Source organism: Pistacia vera, unplaced genomic scaffold (genome assembly GCF_008641045.1).
Source record: "Pistacia vera cultivar Batoury unplaced genomic scaffold, PisVer_v2 Contig216, whole genome shotgun sequence".
NCBI classification, from domain to species: Eukaryota; Viridiplantae; Streptophyta; class Magnoliopsida; order Sapindales; family Anacardiaceae; genus Pistacia; species Pistacia vera.
The window spans coordinates 419881-435805 of NW_022196020.1; the positions used below are offsets into that span (position 1 = coordinate 419881).

The window sequence follows — 15925 nt, forward strand, 5'->3', positions numbered from 1 at the left end:
TTTGGTTAGGTTGAGTGGTTGCCCTGAAATTGATAAAAAGTTGGCGAAAATTTGAGTTACAGAATTCGCCGAGGCGAAGAAGAATCTTCACCGTGGTGCCGCAGGTTCTAGAATTTTTCACCGCGGCGAAGAGCCGACTGAAATATTTGGCGAAGTTTCTAGAGAATTTTCCATAGGGGCAAAGTGACCATTCTATCCCTAATTAGCAGGAAAAGTGGGGAGTGAAATGTAAGAAAATTTTATGGAGAATACATTGGAGTTGAGGGTGTGAGTGCAAAGAATTAAAGGTCAAAGATGGAATTTTCAAGAAAGTGTAAGGGCAAAATGGGAAAAAGTGCTTATAATATGAGATAATAAGGGTTCAGTCTTATAAACCCCTTCATTTCTCTTCTTCCACCGCCTCTTCCATCCTTCATTTTCTCTCAACTCTTCACTCAACCTTCCAAGGATTTTTTAAGGCTTTTGGTTGGAAATTAATAAGGAGTTGATCCTAAGTAATAAGAGGTAAGAATCCTTGCTCTAGATGTGAAATTTATTTGTGTAAGAGTTGAATGCTTACTAAGTTTATGCTTAGGAAATAAAGAGAAAGTTTGAGTCCAACAAGTGTAGAGAGCCTTAGTGAGGACTATTCAAGCATANCAGCCACAAAGGTTTCAATGAAAATTGATGGAGTGAAGGGCTTCAAGTTCAAAGAATTGGCATCGGCAACTGACAACTTTAACCGCTCAACTCAAGTTGGTCAAGGAGGTTATGGAAAGGTTTATAAAGGCATTTTATCTGACAATACAGTAGTGGCCATAAAACGAGCAGAAGAAGGATCTTTACAGGGCCAAAAAGAATTCTTGACCGAGATAAAATTATTGTCAAGGTTACATCATCGGAACCTGGTTTCTTTGTTGGGCTACTGTGATGAAGAAGGGGAGCAGGTATGGTCTGCTAGATGCCAAGACATATCTGATTTATGGATGTTTTACCCAGGAAAAAATTAGGTCTATAAAAATTTGTTAAATCACACTTATGAACTACCTGCTTGTGTTCTTGGTACTTCTGCAGATGCTGGTGTATGAGTTCATGCATAATGGCACCTTGAGAGAGTGGCTTTCGGGTATGAAAAATTTCAGGATCCATGGTTATTAACTCCTATTCTTATTTTCCGGGCTCAAAATTTGATGTTTGAATATCAAATGCAGGTAGAGCTAAAGCATTCCATAATTTTGGCATGAGGGTCCGCATTGCATTAGATTCAGCTAAGGGGATTCTTTACCTCCATACTGAAGCAAACCCACCTGTGTTCCACCGAGATATCAAAGCCAGCAACATACTTCTTGACTCCAAGTTTATTGCTAAAGTTGCTGATTTTGGACTCTCACGACTTGCTCCGGTCCTAGATGATGAAGGAACCATGCCAACTCATGTTTCCACAATTGTCAAGGGAACACCAGTAAGTTTGAATCTGTTANATGGATTGAAGTTTGGTTGGAGTTGGAAGAGTTTGAGTAAACTTTTGGGAGTGGTTTTCCTTGACAGGGATTTTGATGATACAAGGGAGTTCTACTCCCATTTTGGATGGTTAAAGAGAGAAGTAGAGTTTATGTATGCATATTTATTGTTTGATGAAATGCCAAAGAGAAGCATGAGTATGAGTAGAGAACTTTAATTTCATGCAACATTGCATATTTGCATTTCATGAGTGCATCTAAGAAAGAATTATAAGTATAAGCCATCCACATGCATATATTTGCATATATGCAATAACTTGATAAAAGATTAAAGAAAGAAAGAATAAAGCACTCTAAGAGTAAAGAGAAAGAAAGAATAAGCACTAGAGAATAAAAGAAAAAAAAAGTGCTAAAGAAGAGAAAAGAATATGTTGTGTGATGGGGAACTCCTGAGTGATGAGCAGAAGTTTCCCCGCATGCACGCTGCCTTCAGTGAGCGGCCTGAGAATGAGAAGAAGAATTGGTATAGCCCGTAAGAGTGCTTGCGGATGAGGGCTATATCCTAGAGAGAGAATACACTCACATGGCCAAGGGTTCCGAATCCATGCATAACCGAGTCCAATCGGCATAGAAAGAGAAAGAATAAGATTGAGAAAGAATGAGAAACAAAGAGAAAGCATGAGAAAGAAAAGAAAAAGAATAGAATAGAATAGAAAGAAAAGAAATGCATAAAAAGCAAGCATAGAAAACAGAATAAGAAAACAGAAGAAAAGAAAGAAAATGCATATCTATGTATCTTTGCATGTGCATTACATTTATGCATGTTATCATGATTTCTATCATGAGTTATGAGAATTAGTAGAAGAGAGAAAGAAAGAAACAGAAAGAAAGAAAGAATAGAGAGAGAGAATTAGTAGAAGAGAGTTGTGAAAAAAAGAGAGACAGAGAAAGAAAATAGAAAGAACAAAGAGAGAAAGAGAAAGGAGAAAAAGAGTAAAGTAAGGAAAGAACTAAGAAATGAAGCACAAGGATAGCGAAGTAGATAATTTACTTACTGAGCATTGTTTATGCTCATCCCGTTGTTTTCTATGTTTTTGCAGGAAATAGGTGAGGATGTGGTCAAATGGACGTCTGCAAGCAAAGAGAAATGGTTACACTGTCCACCATTTTGATAGTTTTGTACATGATATTTTGTATTATGTAAAGAATGTATATCATTTGTAAAGAAAAATTTGGGCCCAACTACTTTTTGTTAATATACATGTATTTTTATTAAGTGTATTTTTATGAGCATTTGAGTAGAAAGAAGTTATTACACTCTTTCATGTTAGGGATTATCTCCCAAAATAGGACTTAGTGTCCTACTAAGATTCCAAATCTTATTTAAACTATTAAACTTAATCTGATAAGGTCAAGAAATCATATTTCTTTCTTGATATGGATTATCTCCCAAAAAAGAGGACTCATTGTCCTACTAGGATTCCAACCCTTTGGGTTCACTATAAAAACAAAGGCTTGCCCTCTCATTAAGTATGTAATCTCCCATAGTTAATCTACACTACTCAAAACCATCTATTTACCCCTAAAGTTCTTGCTCCCAAGAACCCGATGCCTCCGCCGTAGTCCTCGTGCCCAACAAGACTCTTGGTAACTCTTTATCTCCTTAATTCTTATCAAATAATCTCTTTCAGCCTTGCTAACTTGAGCGTCGGAGTGCCTACGACAAACACCACCCCAATGTTTTCCGAAAGCTTCACGCCTATCCTTTCATGTGTGCAGGTTTAGCGGATTGTTAGTGGCCTCAACCTCACGAGATCAGACCCTATTTTCATGACGGTAGATTTTTTTGCATCTACATCCTGTATATGAAATGACAACAGTATCCCTTGACAATTTGATTGACATTGAAAAGGCAAAGGTGCTCTACAGAAATCCTCAATCCACACCATTTTTAAATAAATAAAAGATTAAAGTCATGATTAAAAAAAGATTTGTGAATTAATTTATTCGTAGGATATAAGACATTGAGGGTCCGTTTGTTTTATTATTTTGGAAAAGATTTTGGGAATAATATTGGGTAGTTGAATAGGAGAGTATTACGAGGTAAAATTTATAAATTTATAAATAAACAATCTAGGTTTGCTAATTTAACTAAACACTCCAATATATAAAAATTTTGTAAAATGACAAAAACCCCCCACCACCTGTAGTGCTAGATTTCGGCCACCATTGTCGAAATCTGGCTGAAAAATTGCATAACGACACATACCGGTTGGATTTGGCAGGTATGGTGTCGATATGGCATTTTCTGGCCAGATGTGGCCGTCGACAGCTGCAAAAGTCCATCTTTGGCCGTCGTTGTCAGTTAACGATGGCCAAGAGTTGATCGTCGTTGACCGTCAACAACAGCCATACCTGGCCTTTTTTGGCTAGATCCACTGTGGATCTAATCGGAAAAGACCAGATCGATGAATTAATGGCTAATTTCGTTCGTGGTATATGCCGTTGTGACATATTCCGACTACCACCGACGGTGGTTGCCAGAATCTGGCAAATATGGGTTGGTGGGGGTGTTTTTGTTAATTTTTAAACTTTTTTCTAAGGGTATTTATGAAATTAATAAACTTAAGGGGTCTAAAAGTAATTAAAAAATAATAATATTTCTCAAATAATGTGTCAAACAATATTTGGGGAGTAGGATGGAGAATATGAGTAAGAATATAGATCCAAGCACACCCTGAGATATTTATTGGTAGGATTTATTATGAATTTTAATAATATATAATAAGTAAACTTTTTATCCATTGAACGTGCTATCAACAGTCATAAAATTTTGATAATTAAAAAGAAAATATCTCAAGACCTTGACCCTTTTGCACATTGAACACTTCAAATTATAAAGGTTGTTTGTCTCTTTAATTCGGCAAGGAACATGGTGGGTCATTGAAATTATAAAGGTTGTTTGTCATCTTCTTTTTCTTCTGTCAAAATGAAATTCACTGCTACCCTATTATTTCTCCGAATAATGTTGGTCTTACTTACATCTCTTACTCACTTCTCAAATATTATTTGATATATTATTTAAAAAATATTATTATATTTTTTTAATTATTTTTAGACTCTTTAAATTTATTAATTTCATAAATACTTTTTAAAAAAATTTAAAAATTAATAAAAATATTTCTACCAACCTATACTTATCAGATTTCGATAACTACCGGCTGTGGTAGTCAAAACCTGGGGTTCTTATTATCATTAAAAAAATTTATAAAATCTTATCTACAACAAGAAGATCAATTTGGGTTTATTCCTTGGAACCGACTCTAATCTGTCTTATTCAATTGAAGGGTTTGTGTCAAATATCAATCAATCAAGATCAATTGTTATGGTTGGTAGGTTTCATTCTTTTTTTAATCTTTTTCTGTAACTTCAGGAATGGGGTATCATTCCCATCTTCTAATCGCATCACATTTTCTCTTGTATTCTTTTGATTCTTTATTGAATTTTTTAGGCTTTCTTCGTAATTGACAACAACTCAATTTCTCATCAATTTAATAACACTATACCAACAGTAAACCAACATAACTATGCAACAACAAAAAATCCAAAAAATCCCAGCTTAAATAATCAAAAGAAAATCACCCCATCTCACGAACAACATAACCATCAACCATGGACAAATTAATGAAGATTCTTCAATAAACAAAAACACAGGTAATTAAAAAAAATACTTGTGAACTAATTTATTTTGTAGAGTACAAAACATTGAGATATTTATTTCGTTGGATTTATTTGGTCTAATTTAAAAAATACTTTACTTTTTGTGTAGCTAAATAAGTGTTCATTGTGAACTATCTTAACCATGTTTTACGTTCCTAAATATTATTATAAACATATATTTACAAAGATATAGTAATAAATAAAAAATAATATCATTAACTCCAATTAAATGTGTTCTCTCAATTCTTACATCCACATATTCTTACGCTTCCTCTTCATTGACCTCCGAAGTCAATTACATAGTATGTGTACAACTTATCATGAGTCATTTCTATCACATTTCATTTATTGTTTCCTATATATCTTGTACATGAAATGATAAGAGTATCCCTTGACAATTTGAATGACACTGAATGGCAAAGGTGCCTACAGAAATCTCAATCCACACCATTTTTGAAAAAATAAAAGACAAAGTCATGATTAAAAAAATACTTGTGAATTAATTTATTCGTAGGATATAAAATATTGAGGGTCCGTTTATTTTATTATTTTGGATAGAATTTTAGGAATAATTGGATAGTTGAATAGGGGAGTATGTACGAGGTAAAATTTAAAAATTATAAAAAAAAACCCCTAGGTTTGCTAATTTAACTAAACACCCTAATATATAAAGTTTGTAAAATGACAAAACATCCCACCACCCGCAATGCCAAATTCCGGCCACCACCGTCAGAATCTAGTCGAAAAATTGTGTAACGACACATACTGGTCGAATTTGGCAGGTATGGCATCGATATGGCCTTTTCCGGCCAAATCTACAACTAGATGTGGCCGTCGACAGCCGTAAAAGCCCTCTTGCCGTCACAATGGCCAAAGATATGACCATCATTGACGATAGATCTTGCCTTTTCCGGCCAGATCCACTATGGATTTGGCCAAAAAAGGTCAATTGGTGAATTATCGATCAGTTCGGCCGTGGTATAGGCCGTTGTGACAGATTTCGACTACCACCGATGATGGTTGTCAGAATCTAACAAGTATGGGTCGGTATTTATTAAATTAATAAACTTAAGAGGTCTAAAAGTAATTAAAATTATAGCTAATTGCAAGTTAATATTTTTTAGCACAATTTTTCAGAAAGGTTACACCATAAATGGCCACCATTTGAGTGGCTATAAAATCTGTAGACTTGACTTTATGTGCACCAAGAACAGGAGGTTTTAAGAACTGGCCAACTGGTACAGTATAATTTATGGATATGCATAAATTATGAAAGGAAATTGTCAATGTATATCTAAATAGCTGCATATGAATTCGAGAAGCACTTCTTGACAGTTCCTAGTTATCTCTCATTTTCACCCATTAAAAATAAATTCATCAAACTGTGACATCAGTTCGTAAAAGTCCTCAGTTTTCAATAACAAAACTCAAATTTATAGGTGTCGGTCTTGTTAATCTTCATCTAAAATAATCACAAGGTCTAAACGTTTATCAATCCAGTTATTAAGTGGATTAGGGCTTTTCCAACAATATGGAAGGAGTCTTTGCACCAGTATCCACCATAGAATGATTTTTTTTTTTTTTTTTTTAATGATCTGGGGTGTTCAGACCAGCTTACGCACGGTTAAACAATTCTTCGGAACCTTGAAATACACGCCAGATAAATCCCTTCAATTGTCATCCCTGTTAGTATCTAGAGAGACTTAACTCAAAACTCATATTAGACCTCTTTATTCTTTTTCATCAGGTCATCCAATGGTGATTATAGAAGGGGTACTATCATGGACTAAGAAAAAATTGCTGTGAACAAAACAATCTGATCCCATACTGATTTATTAAGTTTCATGGAATCATTCTTCACTTAAAATATGTTTATTAGATTTAATCTAATTGGTAGGTGATATTTTCTCAAGAAAGTTGTTATCATGTATCGATATCAATACTTCACATGTATCGATATCAATACTTCATATGATTGAATTGGTCTCTAACATGTTACTATCTTCATCTCATCTGTTATTTATCTTCATCTAAAATATTACAATTTTCAAACATTTATCTTCTTGTGCAAGATTTTCCAATAGTCTAGATTCATGACAAAAAACCAATTCAGTATTTGGTCTCGTTGAGACAAAAGTTAATTGTCTCCCCACGTGGCCCCAACACTTGTACTTCGACATTCAATGTCTGAAATAATGAAGTACGATCCACTCATGATTCACGTTCAGAGCACGCGCCATACGTCACTCTCCTCTTTCATAATAATTTATGTTCTTGTGGTTTGTGTAGCAGGTAAACTTATAAAAAGTCCACATCCATTGTAGCAGTAAAAAAAAACTCTCTGTTTTCTTCATAAAAAATATGCGACAGAGAACATATTCGTGACGACTGTGCCTTCCAAACCATTTTTTCCTCAGTTCACAGAAATCTATGATGATATACATGACAACAACATTTATCAGAAACTTTTTTGGCTCGGTTTGTGTATTTGCTTTCAGCTTTTACACCCAAGGACCCCTTGGCTTCATGTGATTGAGTTTTGGCTTCAAGCATCAAGGTTGATTCATGTTTGGCTAGAATGATCTTTATTTTGCACTTAGGAAGAAGAAAAGTCATTAATGATAGCTAAGTAATTCTATAAGACTTAGCATTCTGATAGGAAACTTGAGTTGATTGTTCACCTTCCCCTTTAACATGCTTCCTACAGCCAAATGTTCTTCTGGGGTTCAAATGCTCACTCTTTTGTGTGGAGTAAATGTTCTGTATATGCCAAATTATCATTGACCATTTGCTATTTCAGCTTTCTGGTCAATTGCTTTTGTAGATTATCAAGATGACGGGGATGAGATTTTGTGGACTTGTTTATGCGGTGTTGTAGGTTACTGGTGCTTTTTCAGTTGCTCAGATTACAGATCCTTCAGAAGGTGAATCATACTGCAAGTTTATAGTTTTTTCTTTTCAGTTTTCTTCAATGTCTCCCAGTACTAAGTTTGATATCTAGTTTTTCTCATCTAAAGAAGTTCTTAATGCATTTATATATGCAATTTCTTTTCCCAGATATGTCTTAATTTTCTTTTTGATTTTGCTGCACTATTCCACTTTTTATCTTGAATACCAGATGAAAAGGGCAGCTGCCATTTTCTGCACTATTCAGTCAAATATTTGAAGGCATGCCAATAGATATGTTGCTTCATTATGTTCTGTCTATTCTGAAATATCTGTTTCTAAAATATTCTAATTTAACTTCCATAAATCTTGACCAAATTCTACAGCAGATGATAGGAGATCAAATTTTGAAAATATATACCAGCACTACATTAAATTTCCGTGAGAAAAAGTGCAAACAGTGAAAAATTAACCTATTAACTTATGTTTATTCCATTGTTTTAGGTTGAAAATATGTAAAATAGTGTTAAGTGTCTTATTGAAGTTCAATGTTTTGCTCCGAGAAGATGGCATACTGCTATAAGTAGTGTGACATCTTATTTCAAGGATAATCATTTATGAAAAGAATTGAATTTAGGAGTTGGGCTGTATGAATTTAGAAGATGCCTTACCGTATTTTTATATTTCTCTGTCCATTTGCAGTCAGCGCATTGGTGGCAGTCGTGAGCAGATTAATGATCCTATGAACTATCTCGGAAACTGGAACGAGGGAGATCCATGCCTATCAAAATGGACCGGAGTATAATGTTTTGACTCAATTGATGAGACTGATGGTCACTTGCATGTTCAGGATCTGTATGTCCTTTCCAGACCTCTTTTCACCATTTCATGCTTGCTATCTTACTTTCAATGATTTTTCAAATCTTTAAACTCTAAAGATGTGACAATTAATGATACTGAACACTATTTTCGATACAGGCATCTCCTAACATGAATCTTTCGGGAAGTTTAGCGCCTGAGCTTGCCAGCTATCTCGTCTTCGAATAGTGAGGCAAAATTTACATAAGTTGATATCTTGAGAAAAACTGAATTATATCTTGTATCTTCCAAGTTAATCAATGCAGTGTTGCTGAATGCTTTTCTCGATTTTGTCTGCTGGCAGGGATTTCATGGGAATAATCTGACAGGAAGCATACCAAAGGAGACAGGGAATTATCATCTTTAGAACTCTTGTAAGTTATAGATGCAGGTGTTTATTAAATTATTTACATCCAAATATGATACTATTTGAAACATATACTTTGTGTTGGTTTAATATTCGTGATGTACATGTGTGTGCAGACTCTTGAATGGAAACAGATTCAGGATCTTTACCGGAAGAGCTAGGCAAGCTTTCAAACTTGAATAGACTCCAAGTAGACCAGACACAATATCTCCGGCACTATACCAAATCATTCGCTTACCTGACCAGCGTGAGACACTTGTAAGTGGATCATCAAACCATAGGCCAGTTCCATTTGGCAAGGCAGTTATATTTGTTCTACTGATATATCTGAATATGCAGTCACTTGAACAACAATTCAATTGTTGGTCCTTCCACCTGAGCTTTCCAATTTACCCAGACTTCTTCACTTGTAAGTTCATACAGTTTTGCTTTTATTATATATTTTCTGCTGTAACATTTTTTGTTCGGACGATTTTTCTGTGTTAAAAGCTGTTATCTGATCATGAGAGATTTGTGCTTGATTAACACATGCTTGCAGGCTTGTGGATAATAATAACTTGACTGGATATCTCCCCGAATACTCAGAGTTGCCAGCATTGCACATACTGTATGTTCCTCTGCCCCACAGAGTCGTAATTGTTATTTTTACTGATCTTCATTCCTATATGTCGGCTTGATTGTATTTGCTTCATGATGGTAGGAATTTTAACTCCTAGTTAGACTAGGATTAAGTATAACCTTAAGGGCTCCTTAATGGGTTAGGTGTACAGGCAACATGGTTTCTCATTTGAAAATTATTTTATTTACGACATTTTTCTTCTTTTTTCTCTCTGCAGTCAACTTGATAATAACAACTTTAGTGGTACAGAAATTCCAGCCACTTATGGAAACTTTTCCAGCTTATCAAAATTGTAAGTGCTACTAAATACTGTTCACCTTTCGCACTGTTTTTCATTATTCTACTGATAATTATGCATGTTTTTGGCCTTTAGATATATATTTTTTAAAAGACCTGTGATTGTATAAATCTAGTCAGATGACCTCTTACTTGGATTAGAAAGAAAATAGTACTGGGAATTGTCTTGGAAGGAAAGACAGATCACTGCACTTGTAAGGACTCCAAAAGAAGACATTCTATAAATTGATTATAAAAGCAGGATCTACTAAAGTTAACTTCAGTCTGAGTTTGAAACCTGAGTACCTCGCAATGCTCAATATTGGCCCTGGTTGATATTGAGAACCTTGATGCTTGAGGTTGCAATTAGCACTGCTTGGTCACTATTGTTGTCAGCATCAAAATGATAATTTGTTTCTGCCATACATAAAAAATTGCTATGCTGATGCTGCTTCACTTTTCTCCCCAAATTGCAGAAGTCTAAGACATTGCAGCTTGCAGGGAGCCGTTCCTGATCTTAGCAGGATTCCAACGCTATACTATCTGTATAGTTTGAGTATTGTTCAAATTTTGTTGCAGATTTTTTTGTATTTCACTTTCAGTAGGATGCATTAACTTCTGAGTTTTTGATTTATTTATTTCCATTCTAGATAACTACAAATTTAACTTATATTTAATTGTTACGGGGCTCATGTGACAGGGATCTTAGCGGGAATCAGCTTACTGGACCCATACATCATCAATAAGCTTTCTGATAATATGACAACCATTTATGTAATGGCATCGTAAACTTGTCACTCATTTTGTTCAAAATAGATAAGTAAATGGAGAGGATGTCAGAGTAATTTTACCTTTGTCATTGCAGTGATCTGTCAGAAAACAGTCTTAATGGATCCATCCCAGCAAGTTTCTCAGACTCCTTCTCTTCAGAGACTGTGAGAAATATATTTACTCTACTTATCCTTGTCATTTCCTGTTTTGAATTACAATTTGAATTATTTTAGGCCATTTCTTATGATGATTGAATTATCTAATCTAAATATGATTTTCAAATTATGTTCTACTTCAGGTCACTTGATAACAATTTTTTGGATGGTTCTATCCCGGCTAGCATATGGCAGAACATGTCCTTGAGTTCAAGTGCTAGACTGTCACTGTAAGATCTCGAAAAAGAAACTTTGAGTTATTATTTGCTGTTATGCTTCACTGATTCCCTGCTGATTTACAACGGCTCATTGACAACCCATTATTCAAAAAAAGATTAAGTTTTCTTATTTGTTAATTTTTGGAGTGAGCTCATCGGTTTTAAAAGTCTGGCTCTGTAAACCATATCTCATGCCAATCATTTATCTCTGTACATTCAAATGCAGTGATCTGAGGAACAATAATTTCTCAAGCGTTTTAGGGGATCTAAATCCTCCAAACAATGTCACACTAAGGTATGCTGCTTTCTTATTATATACATCATTATATGTTCTCTAGTTAATTACACTGCATGAATGAGGATTTTGCATGGTTGGACATCTTGACTTTGCAGGTATGACATTTCATAAAAACCAGACTAATGATATGGCAATTTCAAGATTCTGAGCTTGAGTGATTTTATCTTGATGCATTGCATGTGCGACAATCAAGGACTCAGTTTGTCTACTAACAATCTTATAAAATCTGCTTAAATAGATAATTTATAAACTTATGCCTCTGTATAGTGGTTAGATTGTTGCTCTAATGACCTGCTATAGGACAGGCCAACAAGCATATCTCTATGGAGATGGAAATGACAACTAGCTTTTCTAATGTTTGAATATGTATGATGTATCGACAAGATAACTATTGCTTGACTAAGAAAGCTATCAGCTTTTGCTTGCCCCTGGCAATATGAACCATGCAAGTATTCCTTTTCAAAGTCCGGCATAATTTCTTTCTATTCTGTCCTAACGGCATGCAAATGCATGGAGAAATTTATAGTGTATTTGTTTATTTGATTTTTGTCCTTTTTACTGTTTAATCTTCTATTTTCTTTCCAGTTATTCTGGTCACATGAAAACTACAAATACTTTTAATGGAAAGCTATACTGCATATTGGTCCTTAATTTTGCCACTCATTTCTACCATATTAGCGGTTTATTTTTAGGCTCGCGGCAATCCTATCTGCACAAGTGCAAACATACCAAAACTAGACCAATTCTGTGATTCTGAAGCAGAAGACGATGAGACAATTACAAATTCCACCAATTCAAAATGTCCTATTGAGGCATGTCCTACAGATATTTTCTACGAATATGTCCCAGCATCTGGTGATTTAGTACCTGTGCAGCACCTCTGAGTTGATACCGGCTGAAAAGTCCTAGTTTCTCTTATTCGATCCATATGCCAACCTTTTGAAGCATACGTGACTAGTTCTCTCACTTAAGTATTATCAACTATCAGTTGATTCAATTGCTTGGGAGAAAGGACCTCGTTTAAGGATGTATTTGAAGCTGTTTCCTCATGCCAACTCAAGTACGTTTAATACAAGTGAGGTGCAGCGAATTAGAGACATATTTACATCCTGGAAATTTCTGGTGTGACCTATTTGGACCTTATGAGCTGCTCAACTTCACTCTCCTGGGACCTTATGCCAGTAGTATGTATCTAAGCCTGCCATTGCTCTTTAATTTTTCTAAAAAAACTTTAGCCTTAAGTAGACTTTACTATGGATACACTGAGCTTGGAATTGATAGATTTAGTAGTTCTGTTTATATTTATTGCCTTTCTGCATGTTGCAATGATAAATGCTGTCTTAATTTATACTTATGATTTCTTCACTGCTACAGTAACCTAGACTCAAGGACGTTTAGTAAAGGTGTTTTGGCAGCAATTGAGTAGCAGCAATTGTCAGTGCTGTGGTAATATCTGCAGCCGTAACATTTCTATGACAAGAAGACATGCCAGAAATCAGCGCTCCCTGTCAAGAAGGCGCATGTGTAGTTTTCTAATACAACTACCTATATTGATTTCTGCAATCCTTCATATTAACATACTATTGGGAAAGAGTTTGAAGTTCCTTATGCTTTGCAGCCACAGGTTTCAATGAAATTGATGGAGTGAAGGCTTCAAGTTCAAAGAATTGGCATCGGCAACTGACACTTAACCGCTCAACTCAAGTTGGTCAAGGAGTTATGGAAAGGTTTATAAAGCACTTTTATCTGACAATACAGTTGGCCATAAAACGAGCAGAAGAAGGATCTTTACAGGCCAAAAAGAATTCTTGACCGAGATAAAATTATTGTCAGGTTAATCATCGGAACCTGGTTTCTTTGTTGGGCTACTGTGATGAAGAAGGGAGCAGGTATGGTCTGCTAGATGCCAAGACATATCTGATTTATGGATGTTTTACCCAGGAAAAAATTAGTCTATAAAAATTTGTTAATCACACTTATGAACTACCTGCTTGTGTTCTTGGTACTTCTGCAGATCTGGTGTATGAGTTCATGCATAATGGCACCGAGAGAGTGGCTTTCGGTATGAAAAATTTCAGGATCCATGGTTATTAACTCCTATTTCTATTTTCCGGGCTCAAATTTGATGTTGAATATCAAATGCAGGTAGAGCTAAAGCATTCCTAATTTTGGCTATGAGGGTCCGCATTGCATTAGATTCAGCTAAGGGGTTCTTTACCTCCATACTGAAGCAAACCCCCTGTGTTCCACCGAGATATCAAAGCCAGCAACATACTTCTTGACTCCAAGTTTATTGCTAAAGTTGCTGATTTTGGACTCTCACGACTTGCTCCGGTCCTAGATGATGAAGGAACCATGCCACTCATGTTTCCACAATTGTCAGGAACACCAGTAAGTTTGAATCTGTTAACATTGTTCATCCACATGTTCAGGATCATAAAGCTTTTCAAAATTTCTTTCTCAACAAATATCCAACTTCATTGTAAGTCTTGGCCAATTTTTTATTCCTGCCTCAAGTTACTATTTATTGATCTTATACATGCAGGGCTACCTCGATCCAGAATATTTTCTAACTCACAAGTGGACAGATAAAAGTGATGTTTATAGCCTCGGAGTTGTACTTCTGGAGCTCTTGACGGGTATGCAACCAATATCACATGGAAAAAACATAGTTCCGAGGTACTTCTAACACACACAACTCTTTCCTGAATATCTATTCCCTGTGGCATACCTTTCTTACGAGAAAACGAAACCTATATCCAGGTGATATAGCTCGTGAATCGGGCTTGATGTTCTCCGTCATAGACAATAGAATGGGGTCTTACCCATCTGAATGCTCAAAAGAGTTGTAGCTTTGGCCCTCAATTGTTGCCATGACAAGACAGAACGACGGCCATCCATGTCAGATGTAGTGAGGGAGCTAGAAACCATACTGAAGATGATACCAGAAACTGATGCCACATTTTCTGAATCCACCTCCATGCATTCTGGCAGCAAATCAACATCAGCATCAGCTTCTTCATCGTTCATGACGAGGGATCAATATTTTTCATCTAATGTATTAGGCAGTGACCTTGTGAGTGGTGTCATTCCCACCATTTCACCTCGTTAACACCCTGAAAAGGACTTTTAATATGGTTTTTCATGTGCAGTAGTAGTTGTAGCGTGAGGAATATGTAATACGGATCTTGTCCTTGTTTAAAATTCCATCCTGTGAATGAAATAGTTATATATATTAGAATCAGTGTACATTCATTAGAGTTTTTGCAGGCTCATTATGTTTCTTGAGTACTGAACTCTACCCAAGAGTTAAATGAACTTTGAGGGAATGAATCATACTAAATTTCTTAGACTATATTGTAGTGTATATTTTTTATTTGAATACTCCGGTTTTTTTTTTTTTTTTTTTTCAGTTTTTAAGAGTGAGTTCTACGCATAATATTAGATGGAAGACATATTAGGTTTAGATTTTAACCCAATGTGTAACATTTGATTGACATGTTTAATTTTCTGCACGGTATACATGAGAGAGAATTAGTATTTATCTCGCATTACGCTTCACATTATGACAAGGGGGTATTAGAATTTACATTTGTCCTATGTCGTGAAATTGTTACACTGTGATAGTGTATATTACATATTTAATTATCATTTTATATTTTTCATTTAGTTGTATACATATATATTAGCGATGGATAGTTTGAGTGTAGTACGACAAGTGCTAGTTATCTACTTCTTTTGCATCTCCCCGAGAATTAGTTGCGTGTAAGTTGGTCCAAATATAATATGATATTAATAATAATAAATACACAAAAATAAAATACCCAAAAATATAAAATCTAAAAAGATCTTATAGAATCTTATATTATATCTTAGCTACTGATAAAAGATAAAAAAATAAAATAAAAATAAATAATTGGATAAAAATAAATTGATCTTTATCCAATATCAATTAGGAGTAAGCGATTCTGGGTACCTTACATTTTTCAGGAGAACCGAAACCAAAACCGAATAGTGCAGGTTCCCAAAAACCAGAATCGAAACCTGAAGTGCAGGTTCTAGTTCCTTACCCAAGTATCTTGTAAAAAAATTAATTAACCCCTATTAGTTTAAAAAATGACAAAAATACCTTCAAAGTTTATAAATACACCCCTAACAAATTAAGAAAACCTACATTTAGTAGTTTTCAACTTTTGATTACTCATTCATTTGTGTCTAGTGTGACTCATAAATCCTCTAATCTCCAGGCAACACTTTAATTTAATCAATTTATCACAATTTACATAAAAATTCTCAATCAAAACCAAAACGCAAACAG

The 15925-nt window shown here is 35.0% G+C and overlaps 1 pseudogene; it reads left to right on the forward strand.

The window, feature by feature from the left end:
- The first annotated feature begins 656 nt into the window (after positions 1–656).
- LOC116129974 lies at positions 657–14754 on the forward strand (annotated as a pseudogene).
- Positions 14755–15925: the final 1171 nt, after the last annotated feature.